Genomic DNA, 9,305 nt, shown 5'->3' with positions numbered 1-9,305 from the left:
CGCTGGCGTCGCCACCGCCGAAGCTCCGCCGAGCGTCGGCCTCGTGCACAGCCTCTTCTTGCCGCCGCGGATGACTACGGCGCCGGCGCCGGGTGGCGTCGCGCCGGCGCCATCCCGTGCCGCCGCCGCACCGTCGAAGAAGGTACCCAATGCGGCGCGGGCGAAGAAGGGCAAAACATCCGCGAAGAAGAACAAGGCGGCACGGGATGGCGAGCTATTGTGAAGGCAAGGGTCGAAGCGAATGAGGTGAGGAAAATGGCAAGGAACCAAGATGTCGTGGCCGAGGAGAGAAGGGTGGCGGCCGAGGAGAGAAGGGTGGCGGCCGAGGAGAGAAAGGTGACTTTGAAGGAGAGGAAAGTGAGCAACGAGGAGCGAGCTAAGTTGTTGGAATGGGAGAAGCACTTGTTCTTCATGGACACATCTAACCTCAATGCGGCGCAAAAGGAGTATGTCAATCTTGCCCAACAAGAAGTCTTGATCCGAAAAAGAGCCTTGGTTCGTGCAATGGGTGGCGATGGCCTCGGCGCCATGGGAGGCATGGGTGGCTTCGGCGCCATGGGAGGCGGTGGCCTCGGCGCCATGGGAGGCATGGGTGGCCTCGGCGCCATGGGAGGCGGTGGCCTCGGCGCCATGGGAGGCATTGGTGGCTTTGGAGGCATGGGAGGCATGGGTGGCTTTGGAGCACCCTCCGACGCTATGGCCGCCATGGAAGGCATGAGTTTTGCTTCTCTCATGGGAGGCATGGGTGCACCTCAGGCCGCCATGGGTGCACCTCCGGCCGCCATGGCTTCTCACACACATTTCCATGAAGATGCCGTTGAAGATCTTGCCAACACCGTCGGAGCTTCACATGATGCGGTGCGTGATGCGGTGCGTGATGAGGATAGGGAGGAAGGTTCATCTTCGGAGGCGGAAGAGTCGTCTTCGGAAGATGAGGACGAAGACGAAGAAGAGGAAGATGAAGATGAAGCTTGATGTGTCTTTCATGTCTTGAACTTTTAGTTTGCATTTGAACTTGGTTGGATGAACTTGTGGGCATGATTTTGATGAACTTGTGGGCATGAACTTTTATTCATCAACTTGTTTGTGTCAAATTTTACATGTTCATTTTTGTCCAAAATATCCATATATGCAAAATGCCCGGCGAGTCGCGCGCGCTGTATTTTTGCGCTCTGCTGGAACGGCGCGCGCGTGCTGCATTATGGCGCGGCTGCTAAAGCCAGCGCAGACGGGCGCGCAAAACCAGCCGCAGCGCGCGCGCTAAAAGGTTTTTTGCGCGCGGCGCTATAGCACGGCTGTTGGAGATGCTCTAAGGTGTGTACCCAGCCGCCGCAAATGATGCCTGTTAGGCTGTGTTTGATAGCAAAGTATTACTATATAAAAAGCTGCAGTGATTTTACCTATAGGTATGAGATATCATGGTTTTACCATAACAGAGTATTTTGAAGTATTCACAATACATAGAATCTATTTAGTTGTTGCCGCACAACGCAGTAATTTTTGCTGCCTACCCGTTGCGTTCAAACAAGTGCAGCTGGCCGGCCGTTTGAATACTATTTTTGTTGCATTTTGTAGCTAGCTAGCTGGCTATCTCTTATCATCTGCGTGCATAACAACTGAAGCTGAATGACTAACTTGTGTATACAAAAAAGATCACCCAAGGCATGGTGTCGCCTGTGAATCACCTGGTGCTTTGCATCACCATCGAGTCCTGTATTAAGAATGCTAGCAGACTAGACAAACAGCTCGAGCAGTCCTGAATTAACAAGCATTGAGCTCCAGCTAGCAGACTAGATGAACAACTCGAGTGGAGTTGAATTAACAAGCTTTGAGACCCAGCTAGCAGTCTAGACGAACAACTCGAGCGGAGCTCAGCGACATGCATAGTTAGAAAAGGCACAGCTGTGTGGAGGAAGGTGCCGGCGATCAGTGTGGAGAGGCGGAAGGAGCGAATCGAGGGAGGGTGAGGGTTGTATACTCGGCTTTGGTCTCTGAATACCCGTCTCTTTCCATCCCCATGGCCACCGAGGGAGCTATAAGGCGACGGCGGCGGCGTGGGAGCGATGCCTCTGTTTTAGATCGACGGAAGAAGATAACGACGCCCCACCCGTCTTTTTCGCATGCTCTGTTTTTTAAATAGAGGTCAAGGGTTCTTTTTTTAATGCAGTGAAAAAACTACAGTTTAGACAATACTATAGTTTTAAAACCATAACTATTAGAGGCAACCAAATAACTCATTGTAAATAAAACTATGGTATTCCTAAAAACTGCAGTATCCTTAAAATATTTAGAAAATACTTTGTTATCAAACGGGGCCTTAGTGACTAATGGGAACCGCAAATTTTTTAAGAAATAATTACAACAGCATATCCGAATACTTTTCCAAAAAAATGACACTTTTTTAACATTCTGATCTTTTTTGGCAAACACGAACAATTTTAGAAAATTTGAATAATCAATTTTGTGGACAACTTTTGAAAACGTGAATAAAGTTTTGAAATTCCATTCAATTTTCAATTTACGAACACTTTTAAAAAATGTGAACAAGTTTTGAAAACATGACCAAAATTTTGAATTTCCATGAAAAAACATGACAAATTTAGAAATTCTGGACAATTTTTGAAAAAGCGAACAATTTTCTAAAAACATGAACAGAATATAGAAAAACTAAACATTTTCTCAAACGTGAACAAACTTTGAAAAATGAGAACAAAATTCCGAAATTCTATAGAAAAAACATGCACAGTTTTTTTAAACGTAAACAAAATTCAATATTCCATTTTTTAAAAAAGTGAACAATTTTCGAAAAACATTAAAAATATATTGAAATTCTGAACAAATTTTAAAAACATGAACAAAATTTGAAAACTTGAACAATTTTTTAAAATGTTAATAATTCCTAAATTCTATACAAAAACGTGAATCAGTTTCGAATTTCCGAACATTTTTGGAAAATGCGAACAATTTTTCAAAAAAATGAACATATTGTAAAAAACATGATCAAAATATTGAAATTCCACACATATTTTAGAAAATATGAACAAAATTTATCCTTTTTTTTATGTGAACAAAATTTGAAAGTCTGAACTTTTTATGAATTCTTTGAAATTACAAAAAACAAAAAAATGAAACAAAAAAAGGATCAGGAAAAATAAAAAAAGAAAAAAGAAAAACCGAAAAAAAATCTAGTTTAGGAACATTTTAGAAGGTTCCCTAGACCGATAGAAATAGTGTACAAAAAAAGCTTCGCTAGCAGTTGGGCCGTCCTACTTCATCGTTCGCTCGTGCAACCTTGTGCGAGGCGTCGACATTACGACGCAGTGAGCGGCATATAAGGTTTTTGTCTTGCGACCTCCTCCTATTTGCCACCCGCAGACGGCAAATAGTGGAAGCGACTCACATGACTTGAATGAAATGGGCTGGCCCAGTAGCATTCAGTGTCGCGGACGGAAGAAATTGTGGAACACATTTGTGCAAACCAGGAGATGAGTGCTAAGAATTGGTTGTTCTCGATGCATGAAACTCTTACTCACGAGCATTTTACAAAGATGATAGTGACGATGTGGGCAATCCGGAAAGCAAGAAGAAAGGCTATTCATGAGAACATATTCTAGAGTCCCTTATCAATACATTGTTTCATCAACACCTACCTGGTTGACATCGAGGTGTTAGCTAAATCAAACAGTGGTCAGAACCGAAATGTTGTATCAAGACATCCAACTTGGTTAGCTCCCACAACGGAACATGTAAAATTCAATACTAATGATGCGGTAATGAGGAACGTGAGTTATGGGGTTGTTGCTACTATGAGCCGAGACTCTGTAGGGACTTTCTTAGGTGCGTCATGTATCACTTTCAGAAATTTGTCAGATCTAGAAACTCTTGAATCAATGGGAGTTAGAGAGGCTTCAACATTGGCGGGAGATTTATATAGAGAGAAATTAAAGTGGCTAAGCTAGCCCAACTACTGTGTGTTTGACGCTATAGCGGTGCTTCCTCTTTAATTAACACGTGTAATTGGTTTTTCCATAGTTGGTTGCCGGTTCTTTTTTGGGTTTTTCTTTGGTCTAGACCGGTGTGATGGTACACCTCCCACGTGTTTTCTTTGTTGTTCAGTTATTTCCTCGGTCTAATTCACCGCTTGACTCAGCCTATTAGAAGTTGCACCACTTTGACCGGAGCTTCTTTCTCTTTCTAGTTCATTATCTCAAGATCCCATTTGCCAAGCCTCCCTGTTTCCTCTCAGCCTTCACCGTGTGAATACGTTTTTTTACCGGAACTGGCATGTACCAGTGGCAAATCCGCCATCCATCGATGCTTCCAGATGCATGCGGCTGGACCCCCACAAACAAACTTTCTTTTTCCACCTCTGATTCAGGATACGAGACCTATACAGATGCAATACGAGATGGCCCCCACGACAGAGAAATATCAAGCCCCCACTGTTGTTTCCTGTAAGACAATAAGTTTTGGGGAACCAGCACAACCCTCTAGGGGTGGCTTATCTCATTATATATAATGGTTGTGTTACAATATGTATCATATACGTACATAGGTACAGAAGTTATACATGGCTTATCTCATTATATATAATGGTTGTGTTACAATATGTATCATATACGTACATAGGTACAGAAGCTATACATAGTCTAACACCCTCCCTCAATCTTAGCCACTTGCTAAAGAACTGAGAAGGGTAAGATTGCGCCTACAAGCCTCAAACTGTGGCAGCGGTAAAGGCTTAGTGAAGATGTCTGCAAGTTGATCCTTAGATGAGATAAACTTGATCTGGAGTTGCTTCTGTGATACACGTTCCCGTACAAAGTGATAGTCAACTTCAATGTGTTTCATTCGGGCATGAAATACTGGATTTGCAGAAAGGTATGTAGCACCGATGTTATCACACCAAAGAATAGGAGGCTGTGGTTGAGACAAACCCAACTCCTGAAGCAAAGACTGCACCCAAATAATCTCTGCAGTAGCATTAGCCACAACCTTGTACTCAGCTTCAGTACTGCTACGTGACACGGTAGCCTGTTTCCGAGCACTCCAGGCGATCAAATTAGAGCCAAAGAATACTGCATAACCCCCCGTGGATCGCCTGTCATCTGGGCTACCAGCCCAATCTGCATCAGAGAAGGCCGAAAGGACCCGAGAGGAAGTCGGCCGAATATGCATATCAAATGTCAGGGTGAACTGAACATAACGAAGAATGCGTTTAACAGCAGCCCAATGAGTATCTCTGGGAGCCTGAAGATACTGACAAACCCTGTTAACAGCATAAGAGATATCTGGTCTCGTGATCGTCAAGTACTGAAGTCCATCAACAATGCTCCTGTACTCTGTGGCATCCGCAGGAGACAAAAGCTCACCATCAACAGCTGTTATCTTGTCGGTAGACGACATGGGTGTGGTGGTCGGTTTGCACTTCAGCATGCCAGCTCTCTGTAACAACTCCAAGGAGTACTTCTTCTGCGTAAGGACAAGACCAGTAGCACGAGAAGTGACCTCAACTCCAAGAAAGTAGTGAAGCTTCCCAAGATCTTTGACCGCAAAATCAGCACCAAGAGAGCAGACAAGAGCATCAGCAGCATACTGAGAAGAGCTGACAAGGATAATATCATCGACATATACCAAAAGATACATAGTGACTTCTGGCTTCTGTAGAAGAAATAACGAAGTGTCAGCAGTAGACGGCACAAACCCATGAGCACGAAGGGCAGAGGCAAGGCGGGCATGCCAGACACGAGGAGCTTGCTTCAAACCATATAGTGCTTTGGAAAGACGACAGATATAGTCAGGACGATCAGGATCAGAGAAACCAGGCGGCTGTTTCATATAAACCTCTTCCTCCAAAAATCCATGTAGAAAAGCATTCTGCACATCAAGTTGACGAAGTGACCAACCACGAGAAACAGCAATGGAGAGAAGAAGCCGAATAGTGGTAGGCTTGACGACAGGACTGAAGGTGTCCTCATAGTCAAGACCATGACGCTGCCGAAAACCGTGAGCAACAAGTCGCGCTTTGTAACGCTCAATAGATCCATCCGAATGCTTCTTCACTTTGAATACCCATTTTGAGTCAATAACATTTACCCGTGGTGGTGGAGGAACGAGAGTCCATGTCTTGTTACGAAGAAGAGCATGAAACTCCTGCTCCATAGCCTCTCGCCAATGTGGAATGCGCAGGGCAGCCTGATATGAGCGAGGCTCAGAAGATGGATCCGCAACAGCAGCAGCCAAACAAGCAGCCAACCAAGCAACCGTACCATCCTTACGTTCCTTAGGTTTGAAAATGCCACTGCGACTGCGTGTATGTGGTCGGGACACAGGAACCACCGAGGTCGACGGAGCAGCCTGCAACGGGCTGGAGGACGGCGACGTTGACGAGTCAGCCGGTGACGAGGAGCCAGTCACGGTAGCCTCGAACTCGGTTGGCGAAGAAGGCCGACCCACCGGCGAAACCGGCAGAGCAGACGAAGCAGCTGGCGACTCCGGCATCACAGACCGGGCCGATGGCGAGCTCGGCATAGTGGGCCGTGGCGCGGCCGGTGTCGTGGGCCGATCCGCTGATGAAGGCGACGTGAGGACCCGAGCCGCGGGCGAAGAAGGCGTGACGGGCCGAGCCGCAGGCGAAGACGGCGTGACGGGCCGAGCCGCGGGCGACTCGGCGGCCGCTGGCGAAACGGACCGAGCAGTGGAGATGCTCGGCGCGACGGGCTCATCGGGTGACCATGCATGGGCACGCGAATCGATGCCATGCAACATAGGGCGATCGACGTGCCCACCAGAAGACGACGATGATGACGGTGAATCCTCCAACAGCTCCAAACGAGCTCCACGTCCGGTTCCTGCACCATGGTTAGGTAACAGCAAAGGAGAGTATGCAACATCATCAAATTGGTCAGAAGCAACAGAGGATGAATGCAGGGATGGTGGTTCGACAGTGGACACAGGAAGGTTGGCAAAGGGAAAAACATGCTCATCAAACACGACGTCCCGAGATATATAGACACGATTAGTGGGAACATGAAGACATTTGTAACCTTTATGAAGAGAGCTATAGCCAAGAAAAACACACTTCTTAGAACGAAACTCAAGCTTGCGCTTGTTATATGGACGAAGATGCGGCCAGCAAGCACACCCAAATACCTTGAGAAAGGTATAATCAGGTTGTTCATTAAGGAGAACCTCAATGGGAGTCTTCATGTTTAAAACACGAGTAGGAGTACGGTTGATGAGAAAGCATGCAGTGGTGAAAGCATCACTCCAAAACCGAAACGGAACAGATGCATGGGCCAAAAGAGTAAGACCAGCTTCAACAATATGACGATGCTTACGTTCGACTGAACCATTCTGCTGATGTGTATGTGGACATGCTAAACGATGAGCTATTCCAAGCGACTGAAAGAAAGAGTTGAGGTTGCGATACTCGCCCCCCCAGTCTGACTGGACATGAACAATTTTGTGCTTGAGAAGACGTTCAACATGTTTTTGAAACTGAACAAAAATATCAAACACATCAGATTTGCGTTTAATAAGGTAAAGCCAGGTAAAGCGACTATAAGCATCAACGAAACTGATATAGTAATTATGACCACTGACAGAAGTCTGAGCAGGACCCCATACATCTGAAAACACAAGTTCTAAAGGATGTTTCACCTCACGACTGGACTCCGAAAAAGGAAGTTGATGACTCTTCCCCTGCTGACAAGCATCACACACTGCTACATCTTTATGACTAGACAAACTAGGAAGCTCATGACGACGCAAAATATGACGGACAATAGGTGTGGCCGGGTGACCAAGACGAGCATGCCACTGTGACGGAGAGACCCGAACTCCACTGAAAACACGAGCGACACCAGGATGCTCCAGACGGTAGAGGCCCTGGCACAACGCCCACTAAGAAGAATGTCCCTCGTGCCCCGATCCTTAATAAAAAGATCAAAAGGGTGAAATTCACAAAGCACATTATTATCACGTGTGAGTTTAGGAACTGAAAGAAGATTACGGGTCACAGATGGAACTCGAAGAACATTGCGAAGCTGAAGACTCCTATTGGCATGTCTAGTGAGAAGAGATGCTTGACCAATATGAGAGATGTGCATACCTGCTCCATTGGCGGTGTGGATCTTGTCGGAGCCATGATAGGGTTCACGAGTGTGAAGCTTCCCCATCTCGCTGGTTAGATGCTCTGTCGCCCCAGAGTCCATGTACCAGTGTGGATCGATGGAGTAGGACTGAGTGTGTCCCTGTTGCTTCTGCGGCGCGGGACGATCAGCCATGGCGACCTGACGGGCATTGTTGCATGTATCTTTGCCGTCATTGCCAAGACCAAGGAAGCTTCGCTGGAAGCGCTTATGACACTTGGAGGCCCAGTGCCCATCGCGGCCACAAAGCTGATACACACGTGGACCGCCAGCCCCCGGTAAGGTCGCAGTAGGTGGGGGGGCCGAGGCAGGCGACGGTGGCAGCCCCAAGGGAGACCGGGGTGATGAAGAAGAGCGGCCACCCTTGGTGGCGGCGTTGGCCGAGAGGGAGCCAGTGCCCCTGGTGCAGCGAGTCTCGACCCGTTGCTCAGTGAGAAGGAGCCGAGAGAAAACCTCGTGTGCCAGCATGGGTGTCGAGTTGCCCCGCTCGTTGATGATCTCGACTAAGGCATCATACTCCTCATCAAGACCATTGACAATAAACGAGTTGAACTCGGAGTCGGTGAGGGGCTGTCCAATGGAGGCCAATGTGTCGGCGAGGCCCTTGACCTTGTTGTAGAACTCAGTGGCAGTGGAGTCAAGCTTCTGACACTCTCCAAGCTGACGACGGAGTGCAGAGACACGAGCCTGGGACTGCGCTGCAAAGGTGCGCTCAAGGATGGTCCAGGCCTCATGAGACGTCTTCGCGAAGACAACAAGGCCGGCAACTGCCGGCGAGAGCGACCCCTGGATGGAGGAGAGGTTCGCCTGGTCCTGCCCCGTCCAGATGCGATGGGCCGGATTGTAGACCGGACCGTGCACGCTGTCTACCAGCGTGGGTGGGCAGGGAAGCGATCCGTCGACGTAGCCTAGCAGGTAGTGACTCCCCAAGAGCGGGAGAACCTGCGCACGCCAGAAGATGTAGTTGTCGGCGAAGAGCTTGATGGTGATGAGATGACCGAAGTGAAACGGCGGCGGCGAAGACAATCCCATCGAGGAGGCTGCCTGGGGTGCAAACACCATGGAGGCAGCCGGAGGCACCGAAGCCGATGCGGGAGGAGGCGGGACCGCAGCCAGGGCGGGCGCCGCAAAGCTCGCGGCCGGTGCGGACGC

Source organism: Triticum dicoccoides, chromosome 4B, assembly GCF_002162155.2.
Source record: "Triticum dicoccoides isolate Atlit2015 ecotype Zavitan chromosome 4B, WEW_v2.0, whole genome shotgun sequence".
Lineage (NCBI taxonomy): Eukaryota > Viridiplantae > Streptophyta > Magnoliopsida > Poales > Poaceae > Triticum > Triticum dicoccoides.
This window is presented reverse-complemented; position numbering follows the sequence as displayed.